This window comes from Triticum aestivum, chromosome 4A (genome assembly GCF_018294505.1).
Source record: "Triticum aestivum cultivar Chinese Spring chromosome 4A, IWGSC CS RefSeq v2.1, whole genome shotgun sequence".
Classification (NCBI taxonomy): domain Eukaryota; kingdom Viridiplantae; phylum Streptophyta; class Magnoliopsida; order Poales; family Poaceae; genus Triticum; species Triticum aestivum.
In genome coordinates, this window is record NC_057803.1 from 107,098,967 (window position 1) to 107,116,354 (window position 17,388).

The 17,388-nt window shown below is 51.8% G+C and overlaps 1 long non-coding RNA gene across 2 annotated transcripts; it reads left to right on the forward strand.

The window, feature by feature from the left end:
* Positions 1-2,305: 2,305 nt before the first annotated feature.
* Positions 2,306-5,474, forward strand: LOC123081830 (uncharacterized). Of its 2 annotated transcripts, none has more exons than XR_006438805.1 (3): positions 2,306-2,652; positions 2,751-2,994; positions 5,213-5,474. It is a non-coding gene; the product is annotated as an uncharacterized lncRNA (long non-coding RNA). The 2 variants fall into 2 exon arrangements; XR_006438806.1 differs by having other exon boundaries at positions 5,219-5,474.
* The last annotated feature ends 11,914 nt before the right edge of the window (positions 5,475-17,388 follow it).

Sequence of the window (17,388 nt, forward strand, 5' to 3'; positions counted from 1 at the left end):
TCTTTTGAGGTGGTCTTATGTCATTCTTGACAATTTCCCTTCATGTTTCATGATTGGCAAGTTGTCACGGATGAGATATGCAAACCCACCATTTTCTCTTCGTTCAGGAGATCCTTTGCAACCCATCAATATCTTCATTGGAGTTATCTTGGGTTATATTTCACCTAAAGCTTTCCCTAAGGATTGTTGCTATTTATGGTGCTTATAAATGACCCAAGTTCTTCATTTATCCTCCCGATGAAATAAGTTTCTCGTCTCCTTGTTGATATCAATCCAATCTATTGTTTCCGTTAGTGGAATAATTTCACCTCATAATTTTGAGACGTTTTCCATAAGCCCACAACAACCTTATTCTTTTGTTGTGTAATTTTCAACAACTCCATTCAATCCTTCTTTAAGGATGCCTTCAAATTCATTGGTGGTAGAAGTTATCGTTTCCTTCTACTTTCTTTCTTCCTAACGATCTAGCTTATATTCTTTCATTCCGGAGGCATTGTGATTTTGCACTCTTCGACCCATTATCCCTTTTTTTTCAAAGATCATGTTCTTTCCTTTGCTTATCCGTTCAACTAGAGTGTCGTGTTCTTCATTCAAGTTCTCTCATCTTATCAAGTTTTGCATCCCTTCTGAACTGGAGTGCTGTCTGAAATATTTCTTACCCCTTGTGCCATTCTTTTAATAGTTCCGGAGGCAGTGTGTTGTTGATTTCATCAAGTATCCTCTCATCTTGTCAAGTTCATGTCCAATTCCTTTCATTTATAGTCGGAGTGCTGTCCAAATAGTATCAATCTTATTTCTTCTCTATCTTGTTTTAAACGGAGTATTGTGCTTATCATTCCTCTTCTAACCGGAGTCTCATCCAAGTGCTTTCATTTTGCCAAGTTCATATTCTATGCCTTCCGTTTCCAACCGGAGTGTTATCGTAATTGATCTTTATCCTTCCTTGTACATCTCGTTTCAACTGGAGTGCTTGCATGTACTTCTTGTCCATTGTCACCTTTTTCTTATGTTTTTCAACCTACAAGGTTCGTGTAATGTTCCTTGTTCCTCTCATGTAACAGAGTGTTTTCAACTTCATTCATCTCCGGTGTATTCTTTCCTTGAAATTGTTTAACCTCTCAAGGTTCGTGGTTTCACTCGTTTGTCGAAGAAGCAACTTTGTTTACCTCTTCCTCTTGCGCTTCTCTCCGGTGCCATCCTTAGATCTCGGGACGAGATCTCTTGTAAGTGGAGGAGTGTTATGATGACCCAAGACAGACGCTCCAGGCGCCTTCCACGTTTTCCCTTATCGTCGTGTGTTTTTATTTGTTTGTTGCATTTCACCTTGGCATCATTTGCATTGCATCGGTACTTCGTTGCCGTCTTTGTTTTTCAAAACCTGCATCCGTTGTCATTGTCGTTTCTCCCTTTCCCTTCATCACCTTCTCTCAGACCACTATCTTCTCTCTCTTCTCTGAGCCCATCAAACCCCCCTTGCCTCCATGGCCTTTTGTCAGACCCCCTCTCCGCACAGTTCGCAGACCCCCTCGCGCGTCCGAAAACTTCCCCGAACCCGACCTACTCAGTCGTCACCGTTGGGTTCGGATAATCCCCAAACATATGTAAAACATCTCCGTTTTTTTAATTGGACTTCCTAACCAATTTTTTCTCAGCCGTCCGATTACGATCGTAGGGACGTGGTAGCCCCTACCCTAATCTCATTGCAATATAAATATTGGGCCAAACCCTAACTTCTAGGGAGTTTGTCCCATCGAGCCGCCGCCAGCCATTTCCCCTCGGGATCCATCCCCACCTACCAGCATCCAACCCCTGATCCAAAAATCCTCTCATCCTCCAACCCGTAGCCCTACACCCTTTGATCTCTCCCCACGAACCAGCGCCTCCCCCGATCCCCTCGTCCACCTCCCGCAGCCTCCCGCGGCACTCGATCCATTCTGGATCGAGGCAACAACCACGATCGAGGCAGCCACCTCGCCCGAGCCTCCTTCCAGGGAAGTCGAGGACCACCTCATCCCCAACCAGCATCGCCCCCGACCGCCATCAGCTGCCTGCTTTGGGCACCCCTGTGCCACGAGTGTCTGAGGCTGCAGCCTCCTTGTTTAGGACCACTCCACCATCGTTTCCGGTTGCCTCGCCGGAGCAAGCTCCACCGGCGACCAGAGCCACCTCGTGTCGCAGCCTCCTCTGTTTCTCCTCGCGCTCGAGACCTCATCCCCGCCGACAACCATAACCAGGCCGCCGCCCTCACCTGCGCCCCTTCTTCTCCTTTCCTGCCTTCTACTCCCTCCTCTACTCTAATCCCCCCCCCCCCCCCCCCCCCCCTCTCTCTCTCTCCTTCTCCTGCTTCTGCAGGAACCAATGGAGCTCTGCCCCGACACCATGGACAGGAGTCGCCGCTCCCAAGTTCCACCTCGTGTGGGCTTGCCAGGTCCCAAGCCACACCGGATCTGGAGGGGATCACCGCCGCCGCGCCTTTTCTCGATCCCCACGACCTCCTCTAGCCCCGTTCCAGTCGAAGGCCACCGTCGTCGCTCTAGTTCGGCGTGACCAGTTCGTTTGCCTCATGTCTCGTCCTCGTTGCAGGGAGGAGGAACGCCCGCGCCCAGTCCGTCTTCGAGCCAAGCCGCCGCACTGGAGCTTCTTTACTGTCCAGTAGGTCCCGCTGACCATCCCCTGAACTTTTCCTCTCCATCTCCCTTTGTTTCTCCTGTATGTCTCTCACCTCGCTCTCTCGGTGTCATTTTTCCCAGGGAACCAGGAGCTCAAGCCCCTCCGTGGCCGCGCCCGACCTGCGCGACCCCGCCGACTGGATCTGCTCATCCCCGCCATTGCCGTGCCGCCACACCGCCGTTGCAACTCCCGTCGGTCGCCGCTAATGTCTCTACTTCACACACGCGTCGGTCAAACCACTGGCTCGACCCCTCCTGATCGCGCATTGACCTCCAGCGCCCCCCAAGGCCCAGCCTAGCACCAGATCTGCCCCAAGGCCGCTGGGTGAGGCCACACCCCAGCGCCCCTCCTCTGTTTTTCCTCCTATTGGGCCAGATTGATTCGGCCCGTCATGTTTTTTCCCTGTCCAGCGTTTTTAGCATTTATCCTGAGATAACAGATTTGCAGAAAAGTCCCTCTAGATCATGCATTTAATAACTCACAAATGGTGCATTGGATCAAAATGGTTTATATATGTAAAATGCTTAGTTTTTCATGTACTTCCATCATATGCAACTTTCATCCATGTTAAAAATGTTTAAAATGATGTTTGCATCTAATTTTCATAATTTTCATGTTAAAATGATTTAATTCATAACTAAATCACCGTAGCTCCGAATTTAATAATCTATATATGTAAATGGGGTGGAAAAATGCCTAGTTTCACATGGTGGCATTACTTTGCATGTTTAAAAATTCTAAAATATGTTTTAGGGCAGAACTGGACCAAATTCATAATATGCATATGAGGATTTTCCGGAATTGTTGTTTGTTATTTTCGGCCTCAAAAATGCCTAGTTTCACATGGTGGCATTACTTTGCATGTTTAAAAATTCTAAAATATGTTTTAGGGCAGAACAGGACCAAATTCATAATATGCATATGGGGATTTTCCGGAATTGTTTTTTGTTATTTTCGGCCTCATTTAAACTTGACTAAATAGTTGGTTTGCTTATGCCTCACCTCTTGTCATGTTAACCAACATTTAATATTGTTGAGTACCTAACCGGGAGTGAACTAAATAATGGAATGTGGTGTTTCATCAACATGCATCTTGTTACATGTTGAGCTCCACTTTACTTGTAGTTTTGTTTATGCACCATGCCATGCATATTTAAACCGGACATGCATCATCCTTGGTTGTGCATCATGCCATGTTTATGCTTGGGTGTTTACCATGTTGCTTGCTGCTTTGCGGTTTGCTTATCTCGTTAGCTTCGGTTTCGTTTCGGAGTTGTGAGGATTCGTTCGTCTACGTCCGTTAGTATTCTTCATGGACTCGTTCTTCTTCCTTGCGGGATCTCAGGCAAGATGACCATTACCCTCGATATCACTTATATTTTTTCTTGCTAGTTGTTCGTTCTATCGCTATGTCGCGCTATCTACCACTTGTTCATCATGCCTCCCATATTGCCATGCCAAGCCTCTAACCCACCTTCCTAGAAAACCGTTGTCCGGCTAGGTTACCGCTTTGCTCAGCCCCTCTTATAGCATTGTTAGTTGCAGGTGAAGTTAAAGATTGCTCCATGTTGGAACATGTGTATGTTGGGATATCACAATATCTCTTATTTTAATTAATGCATCTATATACTTGGTAAAGGGTGGAAGGCTCGGCCTTATGCCTGGTGTTTTGTTCCACTCTTGCCGCCCTAGTTTCCGTCATACCAGTGTTATGTTCCTTGATTTTGCGTTCCTTACGCGGTTGGGGTTATGGGTCCCCCTTGACAGTTCGCTTTGAATAAAACTCTTCCAGCAAGGCCCAACCTTGGTTTTACATTTGCCTAACAACCTATAACTTTACCTTGGGGTCGCGAACCCAAGGGTCATCTTTATTTTAACCCCCCGGGCCAGTGCTCCTCTGAGTGTTGGTCCAACCTAGAGCCACTTGCGGTGCCACCCCTTCACCCGGGGTCTTCGATCGCCGCACGTAGTGTTCATCCGGTGTGCCCTGAGAACGAGATATGTGCAGCTCCTATCGGGATTTGTCGGCACATTCGGGTTGTCTTGTTGGTCTTGTTTTATGACTGTCGGAATGTCTTGTAACCGGGATTCCGAGACTGGTCGGTTCTTTCCGGGAGAAAGAATATCCTTCGTTGATCACGAGAGCTTGTGATGGGATAAGTTGGGACACCCCTGCAGGGTATAAACTTTCGAGAGCCATGCCCGCGGTTATGTGGCAGATGGGAATTTGTTAATATCTGGTTGTATAGAACTCGTCACTTGACTTAATTAAAATGAATCAACCGCGTGTGTAGCTGTGATGGTCTCTTTTCGGCAGAGTCCAGGAAGTGAACACGGTTTGGGTTATGTGTGAACGTAAGTAGTTTCAGGATCACTTCTAGCTTTCCGACCGTCGCGTAGCTTCTCATCTTACTCTTATTTGCGTATGTTAGCCACCATATTTGCTTAGCGCTTGCTGCAGCTCCACCTCATTACCTTATCCTACCCATAAGCTTAAATAGTCTTGATCTCGCGGGTGTGACTCACGGATACTTCCAAATAGTTGCAGGTGCCGATGATAGCAGTGCAGGTGATGCTACTGAACTCAAGTGGGAGTTCGACGAGGACATTAGTCGTTACTATGTGTTGTTTCCTGATGATTATTGGTTCAGCCCAGTTGGGACAATCGGGGATCTAGCAATTGGAGATTATATTCTTTTTTTTTCATTTGGATTTGATCGTAGCCAGTCTATGAGTGTATCTTGGATGATGTATGAGATATTTATGTATTGTGTGACGTGGCGAGTGTAAGCCAACTCTCTTTATCCCTTTTTTGTTCATTACATGGGATTGTGTGAAGATTACCCCTCTTGTGACAAAACCATTTTGCGGTTATGCCCCTAAGTCGTGCTTCGACACATGGGAGATATAGCCGCATCATGGGCGTTACAATGTCATCCCTTACTTGGAATTCTATGAACTTATGATTGGAACTATTAGCAAGCATCCGCAACTACTAACGTTCTTTAAGGTAAATCCCAATCATAACATTAAGATATATTGGCCCCCCTTCAATCCCGTACGAATCAATTTCTGTCGGTGTACAAAAGAGGGGCTCTTCTTTCGACCCCTTTACTTGTGCACGGGCAGTCAGAGCCGCGCGCCACGACCACACTTAGTAGGTAAGAGGAGGGAAGCCGAAACGCGAGGCAGCCAAGGCAACGCCAAGACCAGAAGCGCAGGAGAGCAAGAGGGCGAGGTGGACTCCCTCGGCAAGATCCTTGCCGAGGCAATTTCCACAGCCCCGGCAAGAGCCTTGCCAGGGCAACTTGCCCGATGCCAACGGAGTGAGCCACCCTTGAGCCCACAGGCTCCAACCCAACCAACTACATTGGAACCAAGGCTCGGGAGGCGCCTCTGTGGTGGCATGCAAATCTTCGTCAAGATCATAAACATGTGAGATCAGATGAAGACCAGAAGACGGCGACCCTCGGTGGGATCCCAGCCGAGGGAACCCACAAGACCCCCGGCAAGACCCTTGCCGGGGACGACTGCAACGCCACAACAGCACCCTTGTCGGGGCCCTGGCAAGACCCTTGCCGAGAGCATCAGTAGGGCCACTAACAGGCCTGTGCCAGCCAAGACTCCACCACCGTCCCCAAGCAGATGCTAGCTCAACCAGCTAGGCAGGCACCTGCGTGGCGACGGGCGGCCTCTACACCAACTCAGCAAACACCTGCATGGCGTCATGTGACCCTTCATGAAGGCTCCACCACCGCGCCAGCCCAGCAGCCAGCCAACGTGGCGCCACGATGCCTCAGCAGCTCGGACGCGTGTCGAGGCCAGGCGAGGTGGCGACAGCTGGGACGTGCTTCCCTGGCGTCCCCGATAAAGCAAGGAGGGCACGTCGGCAGCACATTAAATGCGTTTATTCAATGGTCCCAGAGGATAGGCTTGTTGACTGTAGACCTTTCCACCTCCTGTGTGCCACTATGGCAACCCCTTGTTCCTATAAAAGGAGGACCGAGGCGACCAGGAGAGGGATTCGGCTCTTTTGGGCAAGTTGCACCCCATAGCTAGCTCAAGAACACAAGAACACTCAAATACATCCACCAAAGTAGGACTAGGGTATTACGCATCTTCGCGGCCTGAGCCTGGGTAAACGATTCGTGTGCTTCCTGTCAGACCCGCTCTTTGCACAACCTCGTGCTCGCCAACCATAGAAGGGATCCCAGTGACCCCATAGGTGTCGTTTCCACCGACATCTCTGGCGCACCGGGTAGGGGTGCAGTTGTGAAAATCCGGTCTGGCAGTCAGCCTAGCCGTTCTTTGTCATCATGGCCCTCAAGAAGAAGGCGACCACATCGGTCGGTACGTCGGGAGCCGGACGGCCCGTACTGGTGCGGGCGAGCAGCGGGCCAGTCGCGGACAGGACCCGAGGCGCGACCCACAAGCACCAACATCACTATGGCAGTCAAAGCCTGGCAAGCAGCGTCGTTCGTGCGCAAGGCGACGGGTCACACGCCGCAAAATCCAGAGATGGCGCTGGGCCCCCTACAGGCGGCACGGGACCCTCCGGGGGCGTCGCTGTACCACCCACGAGCGGCGCGGCGACCTCCAAGACGCCCACAGTGCGCTCTTCCCAGGTTGCGCGCGACGAGCAGTGTCACCACACCGGTGACCCTAGACACCACCATGGGGAGAGTCATGTGCGTCATTTGCGGGACGAAGTAGGTCAGTATACCCGCCGAAGTGCTGGCAGAAATGGCACATAGCCGTTGGGCCGTGACAGAGCTCCTTCTAATGTGTTTAGAAGTTGAAGCATGCCACGTTCCACGCAGCTTTCGCCACCACCCACGCCAGCAGAAGCTTTGGCGCGCGCGCAGCTGCTCCTCGACTTCCCTCCTGCTGCGGAGAAGCTCGACGAGTGGAGAGCCACTATCCGGAGCCTCGTCGGCGTCGCCAACAAAGACGAGCCATGACCGGCGGGGCCCTCAGGCCGGCGCTCCATCGAGCCACTGCACGCCAGCGGTGGGGGGAGGGGGGGGGGCGGAGGCGCCGCAGCCATGGTGCACTCTCCTCCTTCACGCTAGCCACCGCGGATGTCGGTCCATCGTGATGACACTTGTGATAACATTTCCATAGCGTCGTCCGACCCATGGACCCACCGTGACCAATGCCAGGTTCTTCGGGAGTGAGCCCATGAAGACGCTCGAACCACCATCGAGCACCGGGGCGATACGCGCCACCAGTCAGACAGGCGGGCGGGGGCCGCTATGGACCACCTAGCACCGGGAGGCTCCAGCGGCCTACCTTACGAGGTGAGTTCCCAGCCTTTACCCGTGAGCTGCGGCAGTTCCATGGCCGTCCCACCGCATGTTCAAGCACGACGTCGGCGAGAAGTATAACGGCAAGACCCATCCGTCAGAGTTCCTCAGCATCTACACCATTGCAATGCAAGCCGCTAGAGCTCGTGATGACAAGGTGCTTGCCAACTACTTCCCGTTGGCCCTGAAACCTAATGTCATGTCTTGGTTGATGCACTTGTCGGCGGATTCCATTTCTTCTTGGTCAGACCTGTGTCATGAGTTCGTTGGTGCCTTCACTGGAGGCCACCAAGCTCATGGCCAGGCGAGTGATTTGCATATCATTCCCCAGAAGGAAGGTGAAAACCTGCGCAAGTACATACAGAGGTTCAGCCGAGTGCAATACAACATCCCAAATGTTCATCCTGTCACCGTGATCAGCGCATTCCATCAGACTATGCGTAACCGCAAGATGTGTGAAGAGCTGGCAATGAACAAGGTCAAGGACGTGGCCGAACTTTACGTTCTGGCCGATAGATGTGCCCGGGCTGAAGAGGGAAGGAAGTACCCCGGCGAAGACGCCAGTGCGGAAACCAACTCTACCGACAAAGACACCGCCGCCCCAAGAAAGAAGGGTCGGCGTCGCAACAGGAAACGCAAGGGCAAGGCCGTGCTTGCCGTCGAGGGATCCGACGACACCGGCGCCACCAAGAAGGCCAAAGCAGACGACCCCGGCAAGGAGATTGCCGGGTGCGCTGCTTGCCGGGCCTTGGCAGCCACCGACAAGCCAGGGGGCTCTGACAAGCAGTATTGCAAGATCCACCGCACCAAGGGCCACGACCTCCAGAACTGCCCACAAGTTGAGCTGCTTGCTGAAAAGCAAAAAGCCGAATATGAGAGACGGGACAAGGAGAAGGGTCAGGATGGTGCCGAAGGATCCAACAAGAAGCATGGTGGCCAAGGGGGCCGCCGCGGCTAGGACAATCAGCAAGAGAGGCCCGCTCGGGGCCGCGACAAGAAGAAGGAAGACGATGATCATGACGAGAACGACGTGTCCGGCGAGCATGAGTTCCAGAAGGCTACGGAGGCCATATGCGTCAATGGTGGTGCCTCGTTGCATACTTCTCACCGCCAGCTCAAACAGTGGGCGCGTGAGATCACAGCAGCGGAGCCCTTGTTCGACGCTTAGAAGCCACTGAAGTGTTCCAGCACGCCCCTCATCTTTGACACCAAGGACCACCCTAACCGCACAACTGCGGTCGGGTGTTTGCCATTGTTGGTCTCACCAATGATACACAACCTCAAGGTGAACAAGATGCTGGTTGACGGTGGGGCCGGCCTAAACTTGATCTCACCCGTTGTGATCAAAAGGCTGCAAATTCCTGATGGAGACCTCGAGGAAACGGGCATGTTTCAAGGGGTCAACCCGGGAAGGAGCCAGCTGAAGGGGAAGGTCACATTGCCTATGATGTTTGGAGGCGAGTTGAACTACAGGACAGAGAGGATTGTCTTCGATGTAGCCAAGATCCCCTTGCCCTACAATGGGATCCTCGGCTGCCGGGCACTAGCCAAGTTCATGGCGGTGTCGCATTACGCCTACAACACACTGAAGATGCTTGGGCCGATGACCATCATCACCGTCCCCTACGACAAGAAGGATGCGCTAATCTGCGCTGACCAACTCTACTGAGAAGCGGTTGCAGCAGCTGCCGCTAAGGCGCCTGCTCCTGCCGCCGAAGTTCCGGGTGGGAAGAAGAAGACTGGCAGGACCTCTCGCACCCACTCCTGCAAGCGCACCTCTTCGAAGTGTTGTGCTACCGTTGAGGACGTGCCAGAGAGCTCCACCGGCAAGAGCAAGAAATCCAAAGCTACGTCGCCAGAGACCAAGAAGGTGTCCATCAAGGAGGATGGCACGGGAGGGGCTTTCACCATAATCTCCACCCTCGACAGCAAATAGGAAGGCGCACTCATCACTTTCCTGTAGGCGAATGTCAATGTGTTTGCATGGAAAGCATCCGACATCCCCGACATTCCCAGGGAAGTGATTGAGCACCATCTTGCTGTCTGTCCCCATGCGCGAGCCGTCAAGCAGAAGGTCAAGAAGCAAGCTTTGGAACGACAGGGATTCATCACAGAGGAGATCAGGAAGTTGGAAGCGGCAGGCTTGGTGAGAGGGGTGCGCCGTCCAACGTGGTTGGCCAATCCGGTGGTGGTGCGCAAGGCGAACGGCAAGTGGAGGCTGTGTATCGATTACACATATATCAATAAGGCTTGTCCTAAGGACCCGTTCCCGTTGCCGCGCATTGACCAGATTATTGACTCCACGGCCGGGTGCGATCTGTTATCCTTCCTCGACGCCTACTCAGGCTACCACTAGATCTTCATGGCAAAGGAAGACGAAGAGAAGACAACATTCATTACCCCATGTGGTACGTATTGCTTTTTACGAATGCCTTTTGGGTTGAAGAGTGTTGGCTCGACATTCGCAATGGCGGTGCAAATTGGTTTTGAGCCCCAACTACATAGAAATATGGAAGCTTATATGGATGACATAGTGGTCAAAACCAAGGACAAGGCAACCCTTGTACGAGACTTAGAAGAGACGTTTGCCAACCTACGCAAGATCAACCTCAAGCTGAACCCTGAGAAGTGTGTCTTCGGTGTTCCGTCCGGCAAAATTCTCGGGTTCTTTGTGTCGCGGCGTGGGGTCGAGGAAAACCCGGAAAAAATCAAGGCTATTGAGCAGATTGAGGCACCCAAGTGGATCAAGGATGTGCGTCGGCTCACTGGCTGTGTTGCCGCCATGAGCAGATTCATCTCCAAGTCCGCTGAGCGTGCCCTTCCATTTTTCAAGATCTTGAAGAAGGCGGGCCCAATGGAGTGGACCCCAGAGGCTGAGGCAGCGTTGCAGGATCTGAAGAAATACCTTTCCTCTACACCAATACTGGTTGTGCCTAAACCACAAGAGCCGTTGCTGTTGTATCTGGCGGCGACGAATCAAGTGGTGAGTGCCACTCTAGTGGTGCAGAGAGAGGTCGGTAAAGAGGCAGTGGCGATGGTGGGACTGGCGGATGGCAAGCCAGAGGTTTCCCCGACAAGGCCCAATGCTGGCAAGGCAAGGCCCCCGGCGGAGTCTGATGCCATCAGGACAGGCCCCATGCAATCAAATGAGGTGGTGCAGAAGAAGAAGATGATGTAGCACCCGGTTTACTTTGTCAGCTCCCTCCTGCAGGTGTCACATCCTAGCTAGTCCCTGCATTAGTGTGTGCATCATGTTTAAATATCATTTGAATTTGAAATGGGGAAGGACAGAAACCCCCAGAACCCCTTTTAATCCAACTAGGGTTTACTAAAAATTATTTCAATGAACCTGAAATGCCCTTAAAAATGCTCATCACCTTTGCTTTGGTTCAGAGCCTCTGCCAAAAGTGGTGCACCATTTTCTAGGTCATCCTAAGGTCTTTGAATTAATTCATAAGTATTTGAATTTGAGCAGTTCAAATTATATAAAATATTGCAAATGCCCAAATATTCCCAAACAGAAATGTTTCATGTTGGAAATAATCCAACTATGGACCAGGAGCAGTTTGGTGATTTTTGGAGCCATCTAAGTATTTTTAAAAACTCCACAAAGTTGCAGAAAAATAGAAAAAGGGAAATAACAGAAAACTTACCTGGCGCCCGCTAACCGGCCCACCTGCCGGCCCAGCCCAGCGCCGCGCCAGCGAGCTGCTTGCCGGCCAGGCAAGCAGGCAAGGTGCTCGACGGCGAGCACCGCATGGGTGCCACGCACCTGCTTGCTGCCTCGCCGCTCCACTCGCCCGGCTAACGCCGTGGATCGGTTCCTCTCTCTCCCCCGAACCCCCCCAGACGCCCTCTCTCCTCCCCGGCTCCTCTCTCTCGCGCTCCCCCACCATGGCCGACGCCACTGCAGCCACGTCGTCGTCGTAGACACGCTCCCCGCCGTCCGTGCTCCTCCTCAGTGTGTCTAGGAGCTCCGCCACCCTCAACTATGTCGAGCTAGCCGAGCCCCGCGTGCTCGAGTAGCCCGAGTCCACCGCATCGACTTCGCCCGAGTCCACCGTCGCTGAAGATCCCCTTCAACGCCCTCGTCACTCCGGCCCGTCCCCGGCCGCACCAAGTGTTCCGTCGAGTTCCCTGTGAGCTTAACTATCTTCCCCTCCCTTCCTTTCTTGCCCCCGAGCTGTGTAGTGACCTCCCGGAGCTCAACCGCACCCACCGCCGCGGAGCTCGTCGCCGACGTGCTCCCGATCACCCTCCGGCCACCACTTGGTGTCCATCGTGCTCACCACGTCACGTAGCACCTAACCAACTACTCCCCGCACCTCACCGACCCCTCTAGCCTCAAGTTCGCCTTCGGCCGAACTCCGGCGGCCGCCTAGGTCGTCGCCGGCACCGATTCCGGCCGCCCCGACCCCAACCGACTCCACCAGAAGTTGTGGCATGTTCCCAGCTACCCATAGCCACCCTCCGCGGCTAGTTTGGTTGCCGAAACGGCCAAAACCACTTCCGCCGCCGCGTCGGGCTCGCCGGCGGCTAAACGCCGGTGCAGCCGACGTTGACTTCGACCACGGTGGGCCCTGGTTGACTCTGATGAGTCAATGACAGGTGGGGCCCAGCCCTGTTAACTAAATAGGTTTAGTTTTAATTAAACTTTAGCTAAACTAATTACCCTGACACCTTGGACCCATAGTCAGATTTGACCTGGACGTCTCCGTTGACCCTGACGTCATTCTGACGCATGGCTGACGCAATAAATTAATTTCTGGATTTACTCTAATATAGGAAATTCCAGAATATAGTTCAAACTTCAAAAATTCATAACTTTTAATCTGTAACTCTAAATCAAACAAGTTATATATGAAAAATGATCAGAAAAATCCAATCTATCCATCTGTACTGTTTTCATGCATGTTTAAACAAGTTAACTTGCTGTTTAGTGCAAAACATGATAAAGCACTATTTAAGATCACAAATGTGTTTGGAATTTGAATCTTTGGTTCAAATTAGCTCAAACCCATCTGGTCTTAGTTGCATTAGCCCAACACACTCATACTGCCATGTCTCATGCATGCATCATATTGTTGCATATTGTTTGGTGACGTTGTGTATCAGTGTTCTTTGCGGCAGGTTCTGCCTCCGAGGAGTACCGTGATTACCCTAGCGAAGAACCGTATCCGTGCATCGATCCATCAGGCAAGCAACCAACCAGTTGATCATATCGATACAATCCCATGTTCTCGCTTCTGCTCTCTTTTACTGCATTAAGACAACGCGTTTCAAACTGCTGTGTGCTACGGTAGTTGAACCCATTTCCTCTGCATGACCTGTCATTGCCACAGTAATTAGATGAAACCCACTAGCATGTGTAGGAATTGATTGAGCCATATGTATGTGTTGTTCCTACCTTGCTATGCCTGCTATGCTTAGAGTCGTGTCAGGTCTGGTTCATCTGGGTGATGGGCCAGAGTGAAATGATCATGTCGGTAATGAGAGTGATGTGTTGAACATGATTGGTAAAGGTATCGATGAGAGGCCATGTAGGAGTACATGGTGGGTTGTTTCATTGAAGCCGACCTTAAGCACTGAGATCTGTATGTGTGATTTAAGAATCAGCTACTACCATGCATTGGGCCCGAAACCAATGGACCCTCTCGGCTTCTTATTCACCCTAGTTCTCTGTCCAGGAGTTGCAAGTAGTTTCTGGTGTTTGTAGCCTACTGGAGGCCGTGGACAGTGCTGACCGTAGGGGTGGGCTGTGATGCAGTAGGTACGTGGCCGCGAATACCGGGCACCCGTTAGGTGTCACGGAACCCTGTACACATCGTTCGGGGCCGTATGGGAAACCTCGGCCGGACTCCCTGCGGATGGAACCTGGATAGGCGATAAACCTGGATTGGAGGCTTAGGTGATTAGGTAGGTCGTGGCCGACACCCACGTTGGGCTTCCGCTTGAAGGTTGCCGAGTACATGTCGTGTAAACGACGGTAAGTGGTGAGAGCGTGTATGAAGAAGTACACCCCTGCAGGGTTAACATGATCTATTCGAATAGCCGCGTCCGCGGTAAAGGACTACTTGGTTGCCTATACAGTTCATAGACAAGTAAACTGGAAACTACTAAAAGCTTCAAGATAAGCGTGAGTGCCGAGGATGGCCCCTCCGTAGGAAGACGGAGGTGGATTCTCGGTTGTGTATTGAAGTGGTGAGTAGTGGACTCGTGTGCGCAAAACCATTTCAAGTTGGAGTCTTGTAGGATAGTTTAGCCAAGAGTCAAAGCTGGCTTGCTGCAATAACTCCACCAACCCTTCTTGATAATGTGCATGTATGTAGGATCTGACGTAAGTCTTGCTAGGTACCTTTGTACTCATGTTGCTATAATTTACATTCTACAGAAGACGCTGCAACCCCTTCTGATGGGTTCTTCGTAGACGTTGACATCGACGAGTAGACTAAGGCCCAGGTGGTGATCCTGAGCACGTGAAGGACCATGTAGTATAGCTAGGCTTTCCAAGCCTCTTTTATTTTACTAGCTGTCTGTACTCAGACAAATTTACTTCCGCTGCTGGTTTGTATGACTGTATGACTTGAATGTGGGTCGTGTGACCCGTACTTGTATGTATGTTATGTATGGCTCTCTGAGCCTTTAAATAAAGTACTTGTGTCGTAGAGTCATGTTGTGATGCCTTGTTGTATTTGCACATATCGAGCATATTGTGTGTATGATTGAAATGCTTGGTATGTGTGGGATCTGACTATCTAGTTGTTTATCTTTAGTAGCCTCTCTTACCGGGAAATGTCTCCTAGTGTTTCCATTGAGCCATGGTAGCTTGCTACTGCTCCGGAACACTTAGGCTGGCCGGCGTGTGTCCTTCTTCGTTCCTGTGTCTTTCCCTTCGGGGAAATGTCACGCATTGAGTACCAGAGCCCTGTTAGCCCGCTACAGCCCGGTTTACCGGAGTCCTGCTAGCCCAGTGCTACAGCCCGGACCCACTTGCTGATGACCGACACGTTCGATGCTGGGCCATGGATGCCTGTCCCTGTAAGTCTGTGCCACTTTGGGTTTACGACTAGTCATGTCAGCCCGGGCTCCTTATCATATGGATGCTAGCGACATCATCATATACGTAAGCCAAAAGGCGCAAACGGTCCCGGGCAAAGGTAAGGCGACACCCGTGGGAATACCGTGCGTGAGGCCGCAAAGTGATATGAGGTGTTACAGGCTAGATCGATGTGACATTGAGTCGGGGTCCTGACAGCAGGGGGCTAGGTCAAGGTAGTCTGATGTGCAGAAATTGCTCTTCGGCCTCCTTATGGCCTCGAGGAAGCTGCATCACTACTTCCAAGCACACGAAATCACCGTCGTCACCCGCCTCCCATTACAATGGATACTGCACAACCCAGACGCAATCGGAAGGATTGTGGAGTGGGCCTTGGAGCTTTCGTGCTTTGGTTTGAAGTTTGAAAGTACTACGACAATCCAGAGCAGAGTCTTGGCAGAGTTCATTGCAGAATGGACCTCAACGCCTGACGAGGAAATCCAGGAGACCACCCTCCCCGGCAAGGAAGCAAGTCACAACTGGATCATGTACTTCGATGGGGCTTTCTCGCTACAAGGAGCCGGTGCTGGTGTGCTGCTCATCGCACCCACCAGAGAGCACCTCAAATATGTAATCTAGATGCACTTTCCCAGGGAGATGTCCACCACCAACAGTGCTAAATATGTAATCTAAGTATGACGGATCGTGGTGGACCTCGGGGTCAAGAAGCTCATCGTCAGGGGTGATTCACATCTTGTCGTCAGACAAGTTAACAAAGATTATCAGAGCCCGTTGATGGAGGCCTAAGTAGATGAGGTGAGGAAGCTGGAGGAGCGCTTTGATGGTATACAAGCGGAGCACATTCCCCGAGCAGAGAACGACATCGTCGATTACCTGTCAAAGCGCGCTGCATTCAAGCTACCTGTGGAACTAGGTACTTTTTGCTTCGGTTAACTCAACCATCCGTCGAACCATCAACAGAGCAGAACAAACGGAGGAAATCAGGCCCCGGCAAGTACATTCCTGCTGAGCCCCCAGGGGCCGCCGTCAAGGGTGTTGCCGCGGATTCTGAGCCTGCCGAGGAGCGATTGATTTCGGCGGGCCGTCAAGCCCTGGCCGTAGAGACGGCCGCTCCCATGGCAGAAGAAATGCCTTTGGTCCTTGCCGTCGAGCCCGAGGCTCCATCATGGGCGCAACATACCATCTGATTCCTCCAAACAGGGGAGCTTCCTGAGGAGCAGGAAGAAGCGGAGAAAGTAGCCCGTCGGTCTGCCATGTATCAGTTCATCGATGATGTCCTGTACAGGAAGAGACCGAACGGTGTGAAATTGAAGTGCATTCCTTGAGAGGAGGGACTGGAGCTGTTGGCGGAGATACACGAAGGCATATGTGGCTCCCACATAGGGTCGAGGGCCCTGGCCGGCAAGGTTTCTTCTGGCCCACTACCCTCCAGGATGCAACGGCACTAGTAACCAAGTGTGAAGCGTGTTAGTTCCATTCAAAGAAGCTTCATCAACCAGCTCAAGCCCTTCAAACAATCCCTCTTTCCTGGCCATTCTTGGTCTGGGGGCTCGACATCCTGGGCCCTTTCCCCCGCGCCGTCAGGGGCGTTGAGTACTTGTACATTGCGATTGACAAGTTCACAAAGTGGCCAGAGGTGGAAGCAGTGAGGAAGGTGACAGCAGAGTCAACCGTCAAGTTCTTCAGGGGGCTAGTGTGTCGTTTTGGTGTGCCAAACGGAGTCATCACCGACAATGGCACACAGTTCACAAGCCACACCTTCATGCAATACATCCAAGACCTCGGCAGCAGGGTATGTTTCGCTTTCATGGCACACCCATGGAGCAACGACCAGGCGGAGAGGGCAAATGCTGAAGTGTTGCGAGGCCTGGGGACAAAGACTTTTGATAGGCTGCACAAGAGCGGAAAGCGCTGGATTGATGAGTTCCTGGCGGTTCTTTGGTCGATCAGAACAACGCTAAATTGAGGCACCGGCCAGACACCCTTTGCCCTAGTATACCGAGCAGAGGCAGTTCTCCCCACAGAACTCATATACGGGTCACCCTGAGTGCTTTCTTACGACGAGATTGAGCAAGAGCAATTGCGTCAAGATGACACAACGCTCCTTGAGTAAGATCGTCTTCAGGCGGCTGTGCGAGTAGCACGCTACCAGCAAGCCTTGTGCCGCTACCATAGCCGCAAGGTTCATGCCCAAAGCTTTGAGGAAGGCGACCTTGTTCTTCGGCGCATTCAATCGGCCAAGAATTCTAACAAGTTGACGCCAAAGTGGGAAGGCCCTTATGGGGTAATACGAGTCACCACGCCTGGTGCAGTCCGCCGGGAGACCGATGATGCAATTCCAGTGAGAAACTCCTG